Genomic DNA, 8229 nt, shown 5'->3' with positions numbered 1-8229 from the left:
ATGGAGAGTTCTAGTAGGGAGTTAAGGAACAACCACAGGTAACTATAATACACACCATTGCTGTAGAGATTATTCCAAGAAAGTCCTATGTGAAATATTAGGAAAGAACGACCATCCCTGGCAGGAGGAATCCAGAATCCTGAATCCTGAAGAAGGTGGCATTTAATAGAAGCATAGGCTTTTAGAGTTGGAAGGTTCCCCAGTGGTCACCTTGTCCAACCCCTATCTGAAATGGAGTCTCCACACAGCACACACAACAAATGGTCATCTAGCCTCTTACTTGAAGATTTAGAGAACACTTAAGGGAGATGTCATGGCTTTCTTCTAATACTTGGAGGGCTGTCATTTGGATCAGGCAAGAACCTTGCTCTGCTTGACCTTGAGGACAGAACTAGGAGTAATGAGTAGAAACTATAAGGAGGCAAATTTAAGTTTGATTTGAGGAAAAGCTTCCTAATGGTTCTTCTCTCTGAAAGTGGAAAGGGTTGCCACAGGAGGCAGTGGGCTTCCCCTCATTTGGTGTCTGTGTGTGTCCTGGGGGAGGCTCTTTTTCAGCCTTGGCAGGACTAGATGAACTCTGGAGTGTTTCCAACTCTGAAGTTCTGGGAATTGATTTCCTGCACTGGACATTCAGGCTGCTTCTGTTGACAAGTCATAGAAATGTTTTGCTTTGTTTTGTTTTTTTCTGTTGTGAAATAACTGGAAACATGCTTGTCTGCCTATTTTTAGAAAAAAAACTTCTGGAAAGGACTTTTTCATGTCTGAGTCCTGGTGTCCTGGAAACAGAATTTCTAACACTAGGTGTACCCTCGATAGAATATAATCTCCTTGGGGGAGAGGACTTTCATTTTTGTCTTTGTATCTCTAGTCTTTTGTACAGTACCTGGTGCGCATTGTTGTTCAGTCGTGTCTGACTCTTTGTGATACCATTTGGAGGTTTCTTGACAAAGATAGATGCTGGAGTGATTAATCATTTCCTTCTCTAGCTCATTTACAACTGAGGAAACTGGGGCAAAATGGGTTAATTGACTTGCCCAGGGTCACACAATTAGTGTCAGAGGGCAGATTTTAACTCAGGTCTTCCTGACTCCCTAAATACTGACCCATCTACTGGTCTACCTAGCTGCATAGTAGCCACTTAATAAATTCTTGCTGATGGATTGATGGTGAAGCTACTTTAACCATAGCTGAAGATAAGTATTTCATTCCACCCATTCCATTCCTTGACTCAAATGTGCGTTTAGTGATAATGCAAACAGTGATCCAAAGTTGTTTAATAATAATAATAATAATAATAATAAAAACAATATTCTTAACCAAACAAGGGATAGAGGAAAATACAAAAGACAAAATAAATATTTTGATTATATAAATTAAAAAGCATCCAAACAAAACTAATGTATCTAGGATAAGAAGAAATCAAATGGGGGGAAATCTTTGTATCAAATTTTTCAGATAATGATTTGGTATCTAAGATATATAGACAACTAATATTTATCTGTATATGTGTGTATATACATATGTATGTATGTGTATACAAATATAAAACCAAAAGCCATCCACCAATGAATAAGTGGTCAAAGGATATGGACAGACAGTTCTCAAATATAGAATTGCAAACTATTAACAACCACATGAAAGAATCCTCCAAATCATTAATAATAAAAGAAACACAAATCAAAACAATCCTGAGGTTTCACCAGCAAATTGGCAAAATGACAAAAGGTGAGAATAGCCAATGTTGGAAAGATTGGGGAAAGATAGACACATTAATTCACTGTGCGTAGAGCTAGAAATCAGTATAAACCTATTTGGAATTATGCAAATAAAATGAATAAAGTATCTATATAGTTTAACACAAAGATTTCAGTTGGAATATATTCAAAGGAAGTTATTGATAAGAAGAAAGGCTCCATATACACCTGGAAGCATTTTGTGTAGTAAAGAACTGGAAACAAAATAGATGCCCATTGATTGGGAAACAGCAAAACAAATTGTGGTACATGAATGTAATGAAATATGATGTTCCTATAAAAACAGGAATAGGGAAAAGGAATAAGACAGGGCAGCTAGGTGGCATAGTGGATAGAGTGCTCAGCCTGGAGTCAGGTAGATTCATTTTCCTGAGTTCAAATCTGGCCTCTGGGCAAGTCACTTAACCCTATTTGCCTCAGTTTCCTCAGCTATAAAATGAAATGGAGAAAGAAATGGCAAAGGACTCCTGTACTTTTGGCAAGAAAACCCCAAATGGTATCATGAAGAGTTGGACATAATTAAAAAATGACTGAACAGGGGCAGCTAGGTGGTGCAGTGTATAGAGCACTGGCCCTGGATTCAGGAGGACCTGAGTTCAAATCCGGAATCAGACTCTTAACAATTACTAGCTATGTGACCCTGGGCAAGTCACTTAACCCCAATTGTCTCACCAAAAAACAAAAAAACAAAACAAAAAAAACCAAAAACAAAACAAAAGAAAAATGACTGACTGAATAAGAAAATATGAACATGATGAATACAGAGAAGCATGTACAAATTTATACCACATCAAGCAGAGTGAAACAAGCAGAGCTAAGAAAATAATATACACAATAACAATATAAATGAAAAGAACACGAAATATAAAACAATAGAAAGTGAATATTGTAGAATAACAAAGAAAACTTGGGCCAGAAGAGAAGACATAAGAGAAGATACTCCCCCCACTCCCTTGAGAGGTGGGAAGGTCTGTACTGCATTGATGTATTTTCTATTGATTGATTAGTTTTCCTGACTTTTTTTCTCTTCTCCTTGGTAAAAAATTTCTAGGGAAATATTCTTCGTATATGAGATGACTGTCTAGGAGAAGGAAGAATACCAGGAGAAATTTAGGAGATAAAAATACAAACCATATTGATCAAAATTAAAACAAACAAACAAAAATAGTGATCCAGAAAGGGATTCTTTCACTGGTCAAAATGGAGGAGCAGAAGAAGATGGTCTTTTGAGGGCTGAAGTGGCATCTGTCGACTACTTCCACAAAGCCACTGAGGCCTTCTTTCAGCTTCCCAACTAAGCACTTAGTACACACATGAAAGCTTTGCAAAGCACAGTATTCAATTTTGGTTTTATTGATCATGCTAATAGATTTTTTTAAAAAATTAATGTTATTGGGCAGCTAGGTGACACAGTGGATAGAGCACCAGCCCTGGAGTCAGGGGGACTTGAGTTCAAATCCGACCTCAGACACTTGACACTTACTAGCTGTGTGACCTTGGGCAAGTCACTTAACCCCAATTGCCTCACCAAAACAAAATAAAACAAAGAAACAAACTTTAAAAAACAAAGGTGGGGGGAAGCTAGATGGCACAGTGGATAAAGCACCGGCCCTGGATTCAGGAGGATCCAAGTTCAAATCTGACACTTGACGCTTTCTAGCTGTATGACCCTGGGCAAGTCACTTAACCCCAATTGCCTCACCAAAAAAAAAAATTTAATATTATTGATACCTTATAGGATTCCCAGATAGCACTTGGTACACATATTAAAGCGTTGCAAAGTGCTATCTCTGTTTCTAAACAAAACTCACAAGGGCCATGATCATGCTACTAGATTTCATTTTTAATTCTGCGGCCCCCTCTATTTCTTATTTGTTTACTGATTAATAACTTTCAGGTTTTGAATCACCTATGCTTTCTAATATATCCCTCTTCCCCTTTCAGAGGGCCATATCTTTTAGCAAAAACATTTTTAAAGGAGGAGGAAAAAGCAGTTTAACAAAAGTAAGACATCCCCAAAAGGCCAACATTATTTTCAGTGTTCCATATCCAGGTTCCCTACCTCTACAAAGAAATGGGAGAGTTGACTTCTCATATTTCTTATTTGGGGACCAAACAATCATTTAATTTCACAGGATTCAATTTTGGTTTTGTTGTCCTTTCTACTTACTTTGTGATATTGATTGTATGTATTGTTTTACTGGTTCTGCTAACTTCATTTTGCAGCAGTTCATATATCTATCTTGTGTTTATATTCATCAATTATTGTCTATTATTATGGAGTAATAATATATTATATTCACATACCATGACTCCTTCAGACATTCCCCAAACAATAAGCAATTCAGAACTATTTCTATAACATTTTAGGGTTTACAAATCAATCAATCAATTCATGGAAATCAAAGGAATGCCCATCAATTGGGGAATAGCTAAACAAGCTGTGGTATATGATGATAATGGAATATTATTGCACTTTAAAAATGACAAGCAGAATGATTTCAGAAAGGCCTAGAAAGTCTTGTATGAACTGATGTGTAGTGACATGAGTAGAACCAAGAGGACATTGTGCACAGAGACAGCGATATTGTGTGATGAAGAACTCTGAATGACTTAACTATTCCCAGCAACACAATGATCCAAGACAATCTCAAAGGACTATTGATGAATCATACTATCCACCTCCAAAGAAAGAACTGATATTGATTGAACACAGATTGAAGTGTGCTATTTTTCACTTTCTCTCATTTTTCTCTTTTTTTCCAAGTTTTCTTGTACAAAATGACTAATATGGTAATGTTTAACATAATTGCACATGCATAACCTTTATCTGCTTACAGCCTCAGGGAGAGGGGAGGGGAGGAAGGGAAGGAGGTATAAAATTTGGAACTCAAAACTTTAAATAAAAATGTTTATTATTTTAAAAACAATCAATCAATTAAACAAGCATTTATTAAGCACCTACTGTGAGTCAGACACCATGCTAGGTGTTGGGGATACAAGTAAAAGGAATGAAACAATCCCTACTCACAAGGAATTTAACTCAGGAGAGACAACAATCACATATAAAAATACAAACTGCATAAGTATAAAGTGAATAAATACAAATAAATATAAAGTAAATACATTGGGAAGTTGGGAAAGGGACATTCCAGTTGGTTGGTGGAGATCAGGAAAGGCTTCGTGACTGCTGGAGCTGAGATTTAAATCACTTTCCTCACAACTGGGAATTCTGGCAAGTGAAGTAAACTCGTTTGAAGGAGGACAGGGAAGAATGAGAGGGCAGAGGTCAGTGTGTACCATCATCACTGCTGACCCAGGGCACCCTGCATGATACAGGAGCTCAAGCCAGCTGGTGCATGGGCATTCTACCCTGGTCATGTCCAGTTGTTCCTGGGCATCAGGAGGGAAAGGTAGGCTAAAAGAGAGGAATGTAACAGCAATGAGGACCGTCTTCAGGTATTATCCAGATAAGACACCTCTTCCCAAATTCTGACATGGGGACAGGTATCGTGCTTCACCTACATAGACTCCTCAAGGTCCTTGATCTCTGCTCCCTGGAATGACCACATAAGCCCTCCACCCTAACTTGGATATAGATGCCCCGGAACAAAGTCCTGATGGCTCAGTGCTAGTTCTGATCTTCCAGTTGGAAGAATACTGGATTTGGTGTATGTCATTGTTCAGTCGTTTCATTCATGTGTGACTCTTTATGAACCCATTTGGAGTTTTCTTGGCAGAGATATTAAAGTGGTTTGCCATTTTCCTCCTCCAGCTCATTTTACAGTTGGGGAAACTGAGGCAAACAGGGTTCAGTGACTTGCCCAGGGTCACACAGCTATTAAATGTCTGAGTCTAGATTTCAACTTAGGAAGATGAGTCTTCCTGACTCCAGGCATGTTGCTCTATCCACTGTACCATCTAGATTTGGTTGTACAAAGATTCTTAATTAAAATCCTGGCTCTGCCCATTATATATATATTTTTTTCCTTGATTACTGTGGACAATTGACTTAAAATTCTCTGGAGGTCTCTATTTCCTTATCTGGCAGATCAGGTTTTGGATTCAACCTCTAAGGGTCTCTTCTATCTCTAAATTCAATGATTGCAGGAGTATGATACACTTTTACTAATGAGGAAACTCAAGAGAGTTGAACAAATCCATGATCAAGAGCTGGAGGAAGCCATCTAATCCAGCTCCCTCAATTTTACAACTGAGGTTCAGGGAAGTTAAATGACTTACCCAAAGTCACACTGGTAGTAAGTTTGGGGTGGGGAATTTGAACCCAGGTCCTCTGACTCCAGCCTCGGTGTTTTGTTTTGTTTTCTGTTGTACCAGACCCCTGCCCAGTAGGTAAAGCTATTTGGCCCTAGTTAGTAAGTGTTGGATTTGGGATTTAAACCCACATCTCCTGATTCCAAGTCCAGGTTTGGCTATAACTTATGATGCCATAACAGAGTACTGCACTTGGAATCAGGAAGGCCTGAGTTCAAATCCTGCCTCATGTGCATGACTATGGGCAAGTCATTTACCAGCCACATTTTCCCCATCTGTAAAGTGACCATAATACCTCTCAGGGTTGTGGCTGCGCTGCACAGACAGACGCTGACTGGAGTTCGACTCGGCCCGGCTCTCCTTAACAGCATGAGCTTGACTCGGTCTCTCTCTCCCCAAAGGTGGCCTTGGGTTTTGGTGAGTTTTATATGGAATATAGACTAAGCCTAGACTTAAGACGATTTGTATTGTATTTCTACTTTCCTATCCTTCTAATCAACATCACCTTGTGACTACCATACAATAAAAGCTCTAACTAGAAAACCAGAAGCTTCTTCCATTTACTAGTCTGGGAGATAAATTAAGGGAAAGGTTAAGTAGGGGAGATTTATGATCTAATATCCAATTTTAAATCTCACAGTTGTTATGAGGCAAATTATATAAGGCATGTAAATCCTTTTGCAAATGTAAAGGTGCTGTAGGAGTGCTAGTTATTATTATTAAATTGTTCAAATATTATTATACTGAACCAAAAGCAAACTGAACCCAAAAGTAGACACAGAACAGAGGGGAACCAGTCCCCTAATTTTAAACAACCATCAGGATTCCTCTGGCCAAATAGCTAACTCTGTATACTTTGTCTCCTTTCTCTGAAGTTTAAATGTAATTTTGATGTCTGCCAGATTTAAATGATCTACTTGACCAATTTATTTCTTAGAGCCTAAATGTCCTAATTATCCTTAATAAGCTTAACTGCCAGGGTGTTTACATTTAATGATTTCACATTTTTTTCCTTCCCTTTTAATAATCCTCCCACAGAGAAAAAGATTTTTTTTTTTTGCCCATGGCTGTAATTCTCTTTGCAATGTTTCAGAAAGAAAAAAAATCAAACAATCTGGTTTTGTTCACACAGAGCAACAGCAGCTTGCGAGAGTGGGTTTGAAAGAAAAATCAGAGAGAGAGAGAGACCTTTCCAGAAAACTGGATATGCCAGAAAGAGAACAAATAGGTTTAGTAGAATGCATAGGTTTAATAAAAATACCTGTCGTTTCTATAGGACCTTAACACGGAAAAGCCTTTTACATATATCATTTGGTGCTCATAAGAACGCAGGGAGGAAAATGCTCTCCAGACCCAGAAAAAAGAACTATTGAGTCTGAATGCAGATTGAAACATATTATTTTTACTTTTGTTGTTGCTTTGTTGTTTCTTCTTTCTTGCAGTTTTTTCCCCCTTTTGTTCTGATTCTTCACTAACAACATGACTAATGTGGAAATATGTTTAACATGATTGTACTGTATAACCTATATCAGATTGCTTGCTGGCATTGGGAGGGGGAAGGGAAGGGAGGGTGGGAGAAAAATTTGGAACTCAAAATCTTACTAAAGTGAATGTTGAAAATTACATGTAATTTGAAAAAAAATTAAAGGTGCGATTAAAAAAAAAGACATAGGGAGATAGGAAGGGTCGGCTACAACTAGACCTAGGTGCTGCTATCTTCGAAGAGACGATGAGCTTTCTCCCCCTAAATAGAGGGGTGTAACTAGCAGGCAAGCCAGTTTTCCACTGGCCTGTGTCACACAGTGCAACCCTGCTCCCTCTCCTGGCTCTGAGCAGACAGCCCAAGTTCCCATAACCCTTGACCCCCTCTTGAGGTCTTCCTCCCTTCCTAAGTTCTATGATACAACTTGAGTTCTCTCTGGGACAGGACACTCTCCCCACCCTATCCCCCTCACGTGCCCCACCCCTCCACTCAATTGTTTGTGCCCCCAAGTAAAAGAATTCCTAAGGCAGCTAGGATAGAGCTCTGAGCCTGGAGTCAGGAAGACCTGAGTTCAAATCCAGACACAGACACTAGTCATATGACCCTAAACAAATCACTTAACTTCTGTCTGCCTCAGTTTCCTCAACTGTAAAATGGGAATAAAAATAGCACCTAACTCTCAGGGTTGTTATGAGGATCAAACACATAGCAGGTGCT

Source organism: Dromiciops gliroides, chromosome 2 (assembly GCF_019393635.1).
Source record: "Dromiciops gliroides isolate mDroGli1 chromosome 2, mDroGli1.pri, whole genome shotgun sequence".
NCBI lineage: Eukaryota > Metazoa > Chordata > Mammalia > Microbiotheria > Microbiotheriidae > Dromiciops > Dromiciops gliroides.
This window is presented reverse-complemented; position numbering follows the sequence as displayed.